The sequence below is a fragment of the Taudactylus pleione genome, unplaced genomic scaffold, assembly GCF_031769625.1.
Source record: "Taudactylus pleione unplaced genomic scaffold, aTauple2 ptg000093l, whole genome shotgun sequence".
NCBI classification, from domain to species: Eukaryota; Metazoa; Chordata; class Amphibia; order Anura; family Myobatrachidae; genus Taudactylus; species Taudactylus pleione.
The window spans coordinates 33,173,805-33,189,306 of record NW_028284495.1 but is presented as its reverse complement, the minus strand read 5'-3'; the positions used below and the strand labels follow the sequence as shown (position 1 = coordinate 33,189,306).

The 15,502-nt window shown below is 40.3% G+C and overlaps 1 protein-coding gene across 17 annotated transcripts in view; it reads left to right on the top strand.

The window, feature by feature from the left end:
* EPB41L3 (erythrocyte membrane protein band 4.1 like 3) overlaps positions 1-15,502 on the top strand; it is a 311,810-nt gene that overhangs the window by 92,381 nt on the left and 203,927 nt on the right. For 15 of the 17 annotated variants that reach the window (XM_088469659.1, XM_088469657.1, XM_088469658.1 and 12 more), the window contains exon 1: positions 2,141-2,292. The exons of 1 other annotated variant lie outside the window; for it this stretch is intronic. The gene's annotated coding sequence lies outside the window, so the exon portion shown is untranslated. Of the gene's footprint in view, positions 1-2,140; positions 2,293-2,993; positions 3,055-15,502 lie in introns of those variants that run through there. One more of the 17 variants, XM_088469649.1, reaches the window with a different exon arrangement.

Genomic DNA, 15,502 nt, shown 5'->3' with positions numbered 1-15,502 from the left:
TTCACCTGTATTGTAGTGCAGCCAACTCCATGTCTGAAAGAGGCATTTATGGAGCAATGTCATTTGCTGAAGTGATATCACAGCTTTAATGTCAGTGTCTATAAATCTGACAGTGGATTCATTTTTTTCTGAAGTGTATTGCACAAAACAGTTAGAATAAGCATTGCAATTCTGATTAATATTTTGGTAATCAAGAGTTTTCTTTTAGAAATATAATTTGTTAATAGATTTTTCAATATACGAAGATCATACTTTTTAAAATGTTAAGATAAAATTAGAGATGTGCGGGCTCGGATTGGTTCAGATTTTCCCGCCAAATTTCGGGTCTCAGAAAGAGGCAGAACGTCATCTTTCATAGACAAACATCATCTTTTATAGACAAAAGACCCCAAATTTGGTTGTAAAAATACAAATGTGGCTGGAAATTGCGAAACGATCGGAGCCTGCACATCTCTAGATAAAACATACTTGTACTCTGACTGAAAATGGCATCGATGGTTTATCTGGGTACATTTTTAAACTGTAGTCTACAATCATAAAAAAAATGAAAATTAAAAAAGACTGATCCTAACAAGTGGTGACAAAACATACACTACAGTGGTGATATATTTACTTGCCCAAATTTTTGGTTGTTTGAAGTGATATTGCATCACATTCCTGTCAGTAACAAACCCCATTATACAAACTCCAATACCATTTGCTTAGACCTTATTGGAAAGGCCGCTCATCCCTCTCAACATTTACATAGACCAGTCAAGTCAAAATAGGCTATGCCCCCAATTAATCCAAATTTTATTTTGATCCACCCTAACCAAGTCCTGATCGGCCTAGAAACACCCACTTTTGGTTGAAACTCTGCCCCTTTTTCAACCTGCAATTGGGGCTATCTTACGAAAAGTAAGGTCAGTTGTGAGATATGCACAAACCCAGTGTGTAGCACAGATTTTCAGACACAAGTAGTCCAACACTGCACCTTCAATTACTGGTCCAATCCATATTGAAGCTCCAGAAACTAATACCTCTTTTCCACTTCTGTAATAACCCGGGTTATTGCCGGGTCTACCCGGTTCGCGGCTCAGTGGAAAAGGGTTCCTGAAAAATACCCCAGGTCTAGGTACCCGGGAATCCAACCCAGCTATCTATCAGGGTTGGACACAGAATGGACCTTGGTAATGGTGCCATGTAAATGGCACGATCGGGGTTATCCGACCTGGGTCATGCCTAAAATGAGCTGATTGGTGGTTGTGGAGCAGTCACCTCCCACTTTTTATGATCCCACAAGTTTAGCAGGGCAGACCCTTGTTCAGTGTGCTAGCAGTATGCTCGATGGCAGTGAGCTTAATGGCAGTCTACTCTGATTCCGTCATTAATGCAGGAATATCTCTATGTCTATTCTATACCTCTGTGGTATCTCCCTCTTTATAAGTTGATAAATATCGGTTTTAATTAATTTAATGATCATGCAGAAACTGCTGTTTCCGAAGGGTTAACGGGCAGAAATAATGGGGCAGAGAGATTTGTTAAATAGGCCCCTTACTGAGGCAAAGGATTTAAGTGGTATAAAGATTCACACATTTCATGTAGTAATGAACCTGAAAATGTTTCTTACTAATTATCTGACAGGCAACTGTAAAGTATTTGTCTGGCACCGTTTTAAGGTGTCAGGTCCATTTTAAAACCTGTGAATTCATATCTTAAAATACACTGACTTTCTGTGTGATTATCACATACGTCAAAATCTGTGTAAACTAGCCATAAAACAACAGAGGAACACGTAGAGCATGTGGGTGAGCACATCAAACATTGGACATATGACATATATGCTGTTGTCATTGGGTGAATGAAATACAGTATGTGTTTATTTGATGCTTATTGCTTAACATCTATAAGGACACTATTTAAGGTCATTTTAATGAATTACATATTTTTACCTCCTGAGTGTGCACTGTGTACAGTACATGGCAGCCTATATAATGTTACTCCTCTGCCTGTATATGCCAGTCACTTGAGGGATGCTTCGTCTACTGGCTCACTGACGCTGCAGTCATTGGTGAGCTTTTCATTCTGTGGGCGGAGCTACTGCATTTCTGTGCATTGCTATTGGATCCGGCGCGCAGTAGAGGGGGCGCGTACTGTGGAGAGTGGGGGCTCCTGCTTCTGCAGCTGGTCTGCTGTGTGTGCGCTGCTGGGCCGGGCAACTTGTACTGTGCAGCTGACGCGTGGCTGCACACCCTGCCTGGTGACCCGATCTCAGCGAGCTCCCCCGGCTCTGGTCACTGTGCTGACACCGAGGTATGTCATTTCTCTCCAAGCATGACTCCTCTCTCTGCAGGTCACCTCACATGCCCATCACGCCCAGTGCATGCCGTGCCCGAGCCTCAGCAGCAGCAATATGGGACCTTTTTTTGCATGCTTTAACATATAGTTCTCCCCGAGGCGCCATTGTTTCATCTTCTGCATGCTGGGCAATGTGTCCCGGGTGTAGCGCGGATGGTCAGAAATGGAAGGGAGTGCTGTGTGATCTGTGTTACATATGCTGCCTGGGTTCCCTTGAGTGTAATCATCACTTTGCAGTAATAAATAAGACGGTGTTATCAGGTTACCTCCTTTCTGCGCCGCAGATCAGGGGGTACAGTGCAGGGGAGAATAGATGCATGCAGAAGAATGAATTGCATCAATGTATCTCTAGCTGCAAAGAATGATGACAGCAAGTCAGACAGGGGTGGACTTACCTGCCCTCTGTGTGCCTGCTGCTGGGATGCGTCTATCAGTAATGGGGGATGATAAGAGGGTCACTCTGGATGACTGCCCACTCAGGCGTGGGCTTTATTGTGTATTTATTTATTTAGTGATCTCTGCCTGAGCTCCAGCTTGTGATCACCCCCAGCCCGTGGGTTCTGCAATGCGGTGGGTGTGGTGATATAGTAAATTAGAGATCTGGACCTCTGCAGTACCAGCGCTCCCTGTCTCTAGCTTTGGCATCCTTACTACCAATCCCTCTAGGACCCTGACAGTTCCTTCCCAGCTCCTCTTCTCAGGATCTCGCTGTACAGTGTGAGTAAAGGACATATGGCTTCCATTATGCACAGCTGGACTGTGAGCAATGGAAAAAGGGTGTTGTTTAAATAGCTATTTTGTGTTATGTTAGTATTTTCTGGGTTGTCCTATGTAAGGGAGACTGACTTCCAACATTTCATGAACTGTCAAAGTTTACACATCATAGTACTAGTGTCCAGGTTGGATATCTGCTTATGGTCTAAAGCTGGGCATCCACAATACAATTTTCTGTCTCTGATTACTTTTCACTCAGAAGCTATGAATGTTATTATCTTCTTTTCTGCTATATCGTTTTTTCCCCTTAAGCTGATTCCAAGGTTGAGCTTTGCAGTATAATATTCTCTAATTTTAAGATGTTTGTTTGGTTCTTTACAACTCACTTAATCTTTTTTTTTATTTTGTGTATCTGAGTAGCACATATGCTTACTTATGTGTAAATTGATCTTCGCACATTTACAAATTTAGAGGACAGCTTAGTTCTCAGATTCAGTGTCTTGTGTTGCCCAATAGTACGATTTGACATACTGCACTGTCAGCCTGTGCTGATCCTTGAAGCATACCCCCATTCATTTTGACGTTTGCAATCCCTCCCCAGCTCATGTGGACTCTTGAGATCATCAACATACTTTAACTCATTTAAGGACACATGATAAATTGTCTTTATATATGCACTGCATTCAAAATTTAAACTTGTGATTATGCAAATAAAAAAAATATTATTATTATTATTATTATTATTACTACATTTTTACAAATGTGTTTCCATTTATATAAACATAATTCAACAGATGTATTTAAAATAGAATATACTGATCTGGCTATGTTACAGAAACAGTGATGGCACCGTGTGTTTACAGTGACAGTATTTGAGACTCTAATATTATTTTAATAGATGCAAATAATAAGAATAAAGATTGTGTAAATGTACATATGTGTGTTTTTATCATACTAGAATTACACTAACTAGTTAAGAAAGTGATTTCTATGACAGGGTCAAGGTTATGGAATGGACAGTGAAACTTTTCTGTATCTTATTGACTGAAATGCTGTGACAATGCTGAATGCCACACCCTTTGTAGAATATACAATGGTCTTGATTGTATTATAGTGTATTAATATTTTCTATTACAAATTATAGTTAAGTCTGAATTGCATATAAAAGTTCTGATACTAAATATAACATTTTGTTTCAAGACAAAGAACTTGGTGTACTACAGAATGTAATAATATTGTGCAGTCTCTGCTATGCCATATGCTGGGACATCATTAAAGCACAAGTAGATAAGGGTGGGGCATTTAGTGACTGTCTGGATCTTCTGTATGATTTCACATCCCTAGCTAAGTGAATGTGACTGGCCCCATATTGGGCATTGCAGTAAATGGTTTTGCTACAAGAATTATATTTTCTGCTGGAGTGAAATATAAATGTTAAAATTGCAGTCACTATGTGCACAAAGTAATATTGGATTCTGACATATTTTGGGCAAACAGGAAATTTTGTTAAGATCTTCAATGTAGTCAAACCAGATTTTCTTACATTTTCTCTTTTTCATTGTCTTCTGGTAATATTTGGAGGTGAATGCATAATAAAAAGCTGAATACATGATGTTAGTGATGTTAATTATTTTCTATACAGATCTGTGAGCAGAGCTCAAGTTTCAGTAGATTGTGATTCTTTGCCTCTAAATGCCCTTAGCTATACCCATAGTCCTCTTCTAAATGACATGTGTTCAGTGTGTGAGTCTTAATGGCTCATGCAGACGAGTGGCATTTTGCAATAGTATTGATCCATTATGCTCAATTATAGTGTTAGTGTACACATATTTTGGCTAAGGTACCATTATACTGTTAGTGTGCACATGTTTACTTTAGTCGGATTTCTGCTCGCACCTCAGGAGGGTGCATAAAAGAAATAATTAGTCGGACTAAACAGTACGTTGAATTGAATAGCTCTGGGAGCTCCCTCTCGGCGCGATCAACAGCGCACTGAATTTAATTCCTCCCGCCCCATTGAGTAAGAAGGCCACATATCTTGGCTAGTTTGTGTGACCAACTTTTAATACATATAGCCAGCAGGTCAGGTTAACTGACTAGGCAAGAATTGGTTTACTTACACCTTTAGAATGTAAGCTCTTACGTGCTTCTCCTTACTTTACTTTCACCTACTTCTTACCCCCCACCATGGCACCTAACACTTGGTTGCTTACGCTCTGTTGCATATCTAGGTGTTATGGTCACTTATGTATCAATGTATATTACCCATGTCCTTGTCCTATTTTTTACTGTAAGTCCGTTGTCAAATATTTGTTTATGTACTTTGTAATGCGCTGCGGAACACTTGTGGCGCCATATAAATAAACGATGATAATAATAATAAGTTACCATTATATTGTTAGTGTACACAGGTTTTGGCTAAGGTACCATTATATTGTTAGTGTACACAGATTTTGGCTAAGGTACCATTATATTGTTAGTGTACACAGGTTTTGGCTAAGATACCATTATATTGTTAGTGTACACAGGATTTGGTTCAGTTACCATCAGTTAACACACAGTAACATAGGTTATCAGATGTAAAACGAGTTAAAACTGTTTGGCGCCCATGTACAAAATGTAAAACTTTGTCTCGTTATTGGAGGAAAACAGCTTTTGTGGGCATGGCTCCTTGTTATCTCTAAGTTTGTGCTTGCCTCAATAAATCACTGACATTTAATATTGTAATGGTTAGCATTTCTCCCTCACAGCACTGAAGTTTGATTACCAGCATGGCCCTAACTGTGTGGAGTTTGTATATTCTTCTCCTGCTTGTGTGGGTTTACTCCGGGTACTGCGTTTTTTCCCCACACTCCAAAAATATATTGGTTAATTGGGCCCCCCTCAAAAAAAAACCCCTAGTATGTATGTGAGTGCATGTATGTGGCCGGGAACATAGGGCAGGGACTGATGTAAATAGCTAAATATTCTATGAAAACAGTGCTGCAGTATATGAGTGCACTATATAAATAAATACATTCCCTTATTTAGAGTGTATGTTTGCTATCTTTACAGTTCAGTAAACCTATATTTTTTGTCATTTTGTATCTGTATCATAATTTACCTTTTTTGTTATATTGGTACTGACCCAATCTTTTCAGACATGTGTATCTACTTTCTATTGTGTTCTTTAGAAGCTAACATTTTACTTGTATTTTGTATTATACTGGTTTGAGCAAAAATGTAACTATGTATTAGGGGTTTAAACAGAATTTAATACTACCCATTACAAAGTAACACCCTTTTCACACCGACTGGAGAACCCGGGTTATTGCCAGGGCAATCTGGCACTATCCGGGTCTTGGCTTGGTGTGAAGCGGTCGCGCATCCCGGGTCCACTACCCGGGTCGCTAGCAGAGTCATTCCCGGATCTGACCTGTGTAGACGGCGGTGTGAAAGGTATGGCCGGATTATATGACTGGGTTATACCTAAAAGGCTGATGGATTTGTTGATGATTGGTCGGCTCATGAGCGCTTGGAGATTACGTCATCTCCAAGCATCCTGTGTGAACGGTGACGACTTGGGAATAACCCGGGTCCTCGTTATCTGATGCCCCATCTTCTACCCGTGTTCAGCATCCAGGGTCGGACACGGGTCGGAGCTGGGGCTTTAGCGTGAAATGGGTATTTACTTTCCTTCATGCACTGTTTATTGATCATCAATAATTAGAAATTACTAGAGACAGTTACATTGTGTGAAGTATATATTATTTTGCAATGTATTCACAATTCTTTTCACAGTATAAATTACTTATACAATGTAAATGCATACATCTCAATAGTCTTGAATTAGGCAGGGCAATCCCGATTTGTCTGCTCCATTCTCCATCCCAATCCATACAATTTTGTCCCAGTTCGGCAGGAAGGTTGGGAGGCATAGCCTGTTCAGTGCTGCACTGCATAACATAGCAGAGCAGCAGTGAGTGGGTGCTGAGATGTGAAAGGCATTCAAAAGAAGACTTTAGGGGAGGAGAAGAGAATTCTGGGCGGTCCAGAGCATAAGCAGCTTTGGCCATGCCCCCTTCATGTGACCATGCCTCAATCTCATGCATTAATTTCAGTGATTTTCAACCTTTTTCAACTGGCGGCACACTGAACAAGATTTAAAATTTTCTGGGGCACAACTTCAGTCCTCCAGGGGGAAAAAAACACACCCATTGTCCCCCATGAGAAAAAACACACACACATTGGCCCCGATGGGAAAAAAATACTCACACATTGGCCCCAACAGAAAAACAAGCACACACATTGCCCCCCCTACAGCAAAAAATGTCCCCTGCAGTAATGCAGAATTGTCCCCTACTGTAATTGTCCCCAACAGTAATTACACACATTGGCCCCCAAAGTACAGTAATTACACACATGTTGGCCCCCACCGTACAGTAATTACACACATGTTGGCCCCACAGTACAGTAATTGCACACATTGGCCCCCCACAGTACAGTAATTACACACATTGGCCCCACAGTAATAACACACATTGGCCCCTATTATAAAGATTGACCCCCACAGTAATAATACAAACACTTTGGCCCCCCATAGTAATTACACACACATTGTCCCCCACAGTAATAAAATAAATAAAAATGCACTGGCCCCTACTTTGAAGGAGCTCCGTTTTCCTCTCCCTCCTTCAGCAGCAGGAGTTTATGCAGAGGGAGTGTCAGAGTGCCTGTCTTTCTTGTTTGCGGAGCATTGGAGCAGGAGCAGCACTAGCCTGGGCAGGTGAGAAGGCAAGCCCAAAGCCGATATTGCGGTAATAATGATTGCAGCAACAGAACTTGGGATCGGATCATCGCGGCACACTTGGGAACCGCTCGCGGCACACTAGTGTTGAAAAACGCTGCCCTAATGTATGAACTTTTGGCCTGATTCCTTCACTTAAAAAGTTGGGGGTATGTAAATGCCTTTGAAAATTGTATGGGGGATGTAAATCGGTTTATGGAGAAATTGGTAACATTACATTTATTAGAAAATGTTTCATTATGAATTGATCTCTATAATGTTTATTGAAAGCATTGGTCTTTACAAGTAGCCAAAACTATGTAAAATGATTTTAGTGAAAATACCGGTACATATGTAATTGATCAATGGCTAATAGCAGAAGCTATACTTATGGTATAGTCTATATAGGTATATAATTAGTTTAACCATAATTTAAAAAGTCTGTTGTATTTCGATTGTCTTCTAGCAGTAGTTGATCATTGGGGGCGATTTCAATTCAGTGTGATTGGAATAGCACTGGGAAGGAGTTCCCGGATCTATTCAGTTGCCCATGGTGTGCCCTGCACTTAGTCGGCTAAATGGCATTTTCCGACTTCAGTGCTGGCCGCAATGCTGTTAGTGTGCGCACTAAGCCGGAAACCAGCATCGCGGCCCTTGTTTAGTCGGATTTCTGCCCACACTGCAGGAGGGTGCGAGCAGAAATCCTATAGTTGGGAGTTTACAGCGCGGTCAATTGAATGGCTCCAGGAACTACGCACTCAATTGAATCGCCCCCTTTGATAGCTAACAGGAAAATTATGTTTGATGTATCAGATTGCAGGTAAGAGCAGCCTATTTTCAATGAAAACCACAGACGCTGTCATAGTTTTTTACTTTGATTTGTTCTCCTGTGTATCTTTTTCATTCTGGTAAATTTTTGAAAAAAATTCATGATCTGATTTGTGTTTTGTCTTTTATTTTTTAGATAACCTTTAAATGAATAGAAATGACATTTATTAAAATAGGCTTTTTTTGCAGATAAGATATTCATTATATAACGCCATGGAACACATACAGACAGAGACTCTGTAACGTCTGTTATTATCACATACCAGATGTCATTTATGAATGTGAATGTGTGTGTTTCTGTACATTTATCTTGTTTACCTTTGAAAAAATGAGCAGTGTATTAGATTACATGGAGACAATTCTAACTACAAATATCTGTTTATCCTAATAGTTTGTATACATAGCTGTGATTCTATTTCAAACTGTTTATGATTTAAAGGCCAATATATGTATCATAGTGATGCTCGGTGTCACATTGAACTCCTCCCATTCATTTTATTATTATTAATATTATTATTATTATTGTGATTTGGGTTGCTGGCAGTCCTCTTGAACTTTGTAACCATTTTTATTTATATATAGAATGCTAATGGTCTGGAGTCCATAATTGTGCAAATGTTAACACTTTGGGCCTGATTCTGATTGGAGCGCAGCTGAGTATGCGGATGGGTCTCGCTGATTCCAGCATGTGGCATGGCCATAAATCTGTAACTGCTCGTTCACCGGATCAGGCGTACACAGAGACGGAGATTGCTAGAGCAGACGGATTGACCGGACCCCTCTCTCCTTTAAATGGGCGTTCTGGGCGGTGACCATGTGGACGAATGAAACGTTTCCGTCTGGTGGAAGTGTCGTTGGCGTGTAAGCGAACTTCCATAGTGTATGGACTGTGATGGGGCGTCTGTTTCAGACAGATCTTTTTGTACCCAGCATGGAGTGGGTGTATGTCCGGATACTGATAAGTGTATGTCCGGATACTGATGATGACGGCTGCTGCTGCAGATAGAGGAACAGTGGGCGGGACAGATGTCCGCATACAGACACATGGATGCTCGGCATACAGGGGTGGTTTCTCACATCAGTATCAGCTTGTAGGCAGGCTTTACCTGCCATACCTAAAAGCGACGGCGTTAATGAGGCCTATTCAGAATCAGCCCCTTACTCAAATTCAGATGTTCTCTGTGTACTAAAATCAAAATGACATTTCGTTTCTAATTTCACACTAATTTTAAATTCATAAAAGAAAAAACATTTATTTTAGTTTTAATGATCAAAAACAACACCGGCAACAAAATGTTATGAACTGCACCATATGCAATCAGTTCCTTTAGTAAAGTTCCAAATCCCAATTAAAAGATTTAAAGTGTAATTTAGTTTTAGCAAGTGGTGTGTATCATTTCTAGTGACACCCATGGTCTGAGAGCACAATGGCTTACATTTCTCTATTCCTTTCTCGCCAGTAATGACAGACTTAGTATTCCACTCCGGTGTAAGTTGCCTTGTCCTTTGTACAGCATTAGATGAAAAAACACAATTCATTGCAAATGATCTTTGCTACGGATCCATTACAGTACTTGGTTTAACAACTATAGTGAGACAAAGAGTTGCTGAGGCCTTTTCTAAACCATTAAGGAGAAAAGTTGAGCTTTCCAACTGCAAATAATAGAGTTGGAACAGGATTGTACCATTAAAATCGTGACATGAAACCTGATAGCTTGTGGGGTTTTTTTTAACTTGGCTGTCATCAGTAAATAGTTTAGGGGACTGTTATGCTATGCTTTCAGTATAGGAAAGAACTGTAGCAGGGAAGTAGAGCAAACTGAAAATGCATCAATGTAGGAGTGGATAAAATAAAGCTCCATTGTATATTTATCATCCAAATACAAAATGAAAATATTAAGGCTTTATGCTCTTGATTAGGAGAAAGTGAGTTTAGAATTTTGCTATTGTGCTCCATGACACATTTTCTAGTTATCATGCTAGACTCTGGGGGTAAAATAAGGTCACTGTTAAAATCAGAAGAGTTGGAAGATAAGGCCAAATTGTGTTAAGACTTGTGGTTGATACTCTTTGTTTGTGGGCAGTCGGTAATAACCCCAGCAAGCCTGTCAGTATATGCTGTTTATAACTTTAAGCCACAAGATACCTGTTTTGTTTCATCTTCTTAAACACCACAGTGGAGAGTGAGGGATGTCCAGTGAGAACAGTGCATCCAGATTGTTTATGTAACAATCTTTCTGCTTGCCAAAATAAAGAAAATAGCATTTAACATCATGAGTTATTCTGCAGAGGAAACTCTGTGATTTGTATGTATAAATATGAGATTAGAGGTACGCTAACATCCATAAATTCGAGTACCAAAGTCGCAGGTACTTTGGTACTCGAATATATGGATGTTAGCGTACCTCTAATCTAGTCTAATGAGACATGCATCTTTAAGGGATAGCAATACCCTCGATTTTCTTAAGCATAATGGTCAGATTAAAAAATATAGTCAGTTCAAAAGAAGTACAGGTTATGCACCATGTAATGCCCCTTTAAGGTTCTTCAGGGTAGAGACGCACATAAACACGTACGTATATACTGTAAATATATACATCTGTATAACTTTAATGGCAGTGTGTGTATTTGGTATATTTGATTTCTATACTGTTACAATTGCTTTTTATTATTATTTCCAAGCATCACTTAATCTAAATACCATGACATTTAGATTTAATTACAAAATGTAAATTGTGCGACTAGATTGTTTTACTAAATCAGTAAAGTTGACGTAAATGCTTTAGTGATAAGATTTACTTAAATAGGCTTAGAACCTTAAGAGCTCAATGTCCTAAAACTAATTAACCTTAATCCAAAAAAAATATTGATAAAAATTAAATAAAAATCTTTTTACAGACCTGTATATTTTGTTATTGTGCTGTGTACAGACCAGAGATTGAACTGGCACAATAACTGGCACAATTTGATAAATAATGAGATGGTATATTTTATATTTGACATAAATAAACAAAAGCAAATTGGATTTAGGAACTCTGATTCTTTAAGTTGAAGGGCAGCAATTCATTTAACTCAACTCTCCTAATGCATTTCTGATGTGTTGAGCAGGGCCCCATTCATTGAACTAAATAGAGTCCAGCAAAACACAGCAAATCTGCAGTATAATAGCCATAGACACCCTAAGAAAACGTTACAAGGTCCAGTTTTCTTATATTACATTGAAGAACATCAAATAATATATATTACTGGCCATAAATGGGCTAATCCTACTTGTCAACCCAAACAGCAAGTGAGAGGATCTATTTCCAGATTGTTCTCATACTGGTAGTTAGTCAAATTGTATAGTTCTAGCTGTTAGGGCACATTAGTGTGGTTGCCAGGTAACCTCACACACAGCCTGTAATCTATAGTGAATAGCTGTTATATACATGCGCAGTTATATTTGGTAAATTTGCCAATATTAATATGTGTGCAGTCAGCATGTTATTGAAACCAGTCTATATGATGTGGATGTGGGTGATCTTTATGTCCCAACTACTGTTGTTGTAGAAAAGAAAATTCAGGCAGTTAATGCTGTAATAATGATATCTCCATGGTACTTCATTCCCCTCTAATGTTCTTGGCTCACATTATTGTGGTGTGCTGGTTTACAAATGTCTTAAACCATGAAAAATACTGAATAATATAACCAAGGGCAGCATGGATGGTGTAATGGTTAGCATTGCTGCCTCACAGCACTGAGGTCTTAGGTTTGAGCCCTATCACGGCCCTGTGTGGAGTTTGTATATTCTTCCTGTGCCTCCATGTATTTCCTCCTTGTACCCTGGTGTTCTCCCACACTCCAGAATATACTGATAGGTTAATTGGCTCCCAACAAAAAGTTAACCCTAGTAAATAGATGTGTGTACATATGGTAGGTAGCATAGACTGTAAGCTCATCTGGGGCAGGGACTGATGTGAATGAAAAAATATTCTCTATAGAGCGCTGCAGCATATGGGCCTGATTCCAAGATTTATGCTAATGCAATCGCAGCTGCGATCTCTTATGGATCACAATTCCGAAAATATGCTAATATATTCCAAAGCTTACCCGAGCATAGGGACGATCGCTGTTGCCTTCTCATATACGTCTGATGACCTGCATCAGCATAAACATTGGAAACATCGACGCAGATCAGACAGCCACGCAGCTTCTGAGTGAAGTTGTCTCAAACACTGAAGCTCTCATGCTGCGAAGGAGGTGGCAATGGGTAAATCATGCACACCTATGACAGTGGCGCACGCAGGGGGGTTCTGAGTATCCTTCCTGACGGACCTTTTTTTTTTTTTAAAGACAGAGACAGCCTTGTCTCCGACTCTGCGCCGACTGCTGGCCACGTGCGCATCAGCTCCTCCGCCAGGGGACTCTGATCGGCAGAGCTCTCTGCACTGGATACATATGGGAGGAGCTGATGCACATGCCCAGCAGCAGCAGCTCTACTCACATGCCATCCATCATGGGACCGTAGCCTCAGCGGCGACCCTCCTTCTCCTCAGCCCTTGGTTTGTGTTCTATGTGTGTGCTTATTTATGCTATGTGTGTATGCTGTGTGTGTACATATGCTGTGTGTGTATGCTATGCGTGTGTATGTATTTGTGTATGTGTATATATACTGTATGTTACCCCACCTTAAAAATCCTGTTTGCCCTTGCATTATAAGGGCGTTTACATAGCCACCCCCGTTACCTCCCCCAAATGCTGACTATCTGTCACTTACTTTGTGAGTGAATCCTCTGTGCGAGCGTAATTGTAAGCTAATCGATGCACGTGCACAATATGGCTTTCATGCATGCGCAATGGCTAAAAATGTATCAATCTGCGTAAATATCGGCATTGCGTAAATCTCTGAATCAGGCCCTATGTGTGCACTATATAAATAACTGGTCATAAATAAATAAGTAAATAAATAGGGCAGCACAGACAGTGTAATGGTTAGCGTTACTACCTGACAGCACTGAGGTTGTGGGTTCGATTCCCCCTACGGCCCTAACTGTGTGGAGTTTGTATATTCTCCATGTGCTTGCATGGGTTTCATCTGGGTTCTCCGGTATCCTCCCACAATCCAAAAATGTACTGGTAGGTTAATTGGCTCCCAACAAAATTAACTATAGTGTGTATGTGTGTGAGCATTGGGTAAGGAATATACAGTGCGGCAATTACAGCTGCAAGTCGCTTTGGAAAAGTCTCTATGAGCTTGCCATAGAGGGGGCCCCGAGGATTTTTGCCCATTCCTCAAGGCAAAACTGCTCCAGCTCCTTCATGTTGGATGGTTTCCACTTGTGTACAGCAATCTTCAAGTCTGACCAAAGATTCTCAATTGGATTAAGATCTGAGCTTTGACTAGGCCATTCCAACACATTTAAATGTTTCCCCTTAAACCACTTGAGTGTTGCTTTAGCAGTATGCTTCGGGTCATTGTCGTGCTGGAAGGTGAACCTCCACCCAGTCTCAAATCACAGGCAGACTGAAACAGGTTTTGCTCAAGAATATCCTTGTATTTAGCACCATCCATCTTTCCCTCAACTTGAATCAGTTTCCCAGTCCCTGCTGCTGAAAAACATCCCTACAGCATCATGCTGCCACCACCATGTTTCACTGTGGGGATGGTGTTCTTGGGGTGATGGGATGTGTTGGGTTTGCGTCAGACATAGCGTTTTCCTTGGTGGCCGAAAAGTTCAATTATAGTCTCATCTGACCAGAGCACCTTCCTCCATACATTTGGGGAGTCGCCCATATGCCTTTTGGCAAACTCAAATTGTGTCTTCTTATTTTTATCACTAAGTAATGGCTTTTTTCTGGCCACTCTTCCATAAAGCCCAGCTCTATAGAGTGTACGGCTTATTGTGGTCACATGCACAGATACACCAATCTTTGCTGTGTAACTCTGCAGCTCTTTCAGGGTTACCTTTGGTTTCTGTGCTGCCTCTCTGATTAATGCCCTCCTTGCCCAGTCTGAGTTTTGGTGGGCGGCCCTCTCTTGGCAGGTTTGTTGTGGTACCATGTTCTTTCCATTTGATGATGATGGATTTAATGGTGCTTCGGGGGATCATCAAAGATTTGGATATTTTTTTATAACCCAACCCAGACTTGTACTTCTCAACAGCTTTGTCCCTGATTTGTTTGGAGAGCTCCTTGGTCTTCATGGTGTGATGCCTCTTGCTTAGTGGTGTTGCAGCCTCTGGGGCCTTTCAGAAAAGGCGTGTTTTACTGACAGATCATGTGACAGATTTCACACATGTGGACATCATTTCACTAATTATGTGACTTCTGAAGGTAATTGGTTGCACCAGAACTTTTGAGGGGCTTCATAGCAAAGGGGGTGATTTACATATGCACATGCCAATTTTCAGAATTTTATTTATAAAGATTCTTTTTTATATATATTTATCTCACTTCACTTCACCAAATTAGACTATTTTGTGCAGATTCATCACATAAAACTCAGAGAAAAAAAAATAAAAAATTACTGGTTGTAATGTAACAAAAAAACTAAAAAGCCAAGGGGGTGAGTACTTTTGCAAGAGACTGTAGATTGTAAGCTCCGCTGGGCAGGGACTGATGTGAATGGCCAAACATTCTCTGTAAAGCGCTGCGGAATATGTGTGCGCTATATAAATAACTGGTAATAAATAAATAATAATAAAATGAAAATAAATAATGAAAACATGATTTACTACTGTCTGAGTGTAGCAATCTATTTTGTTGGTCTTGTATGCAAGACCAACTATATAGATTATATAGCATAGGGTAATGATGTACCAGGCCCGGGATCATAGGGGGACCTGCAGTGGTCTGTCTGCTACGTAGTGTTTCCCATG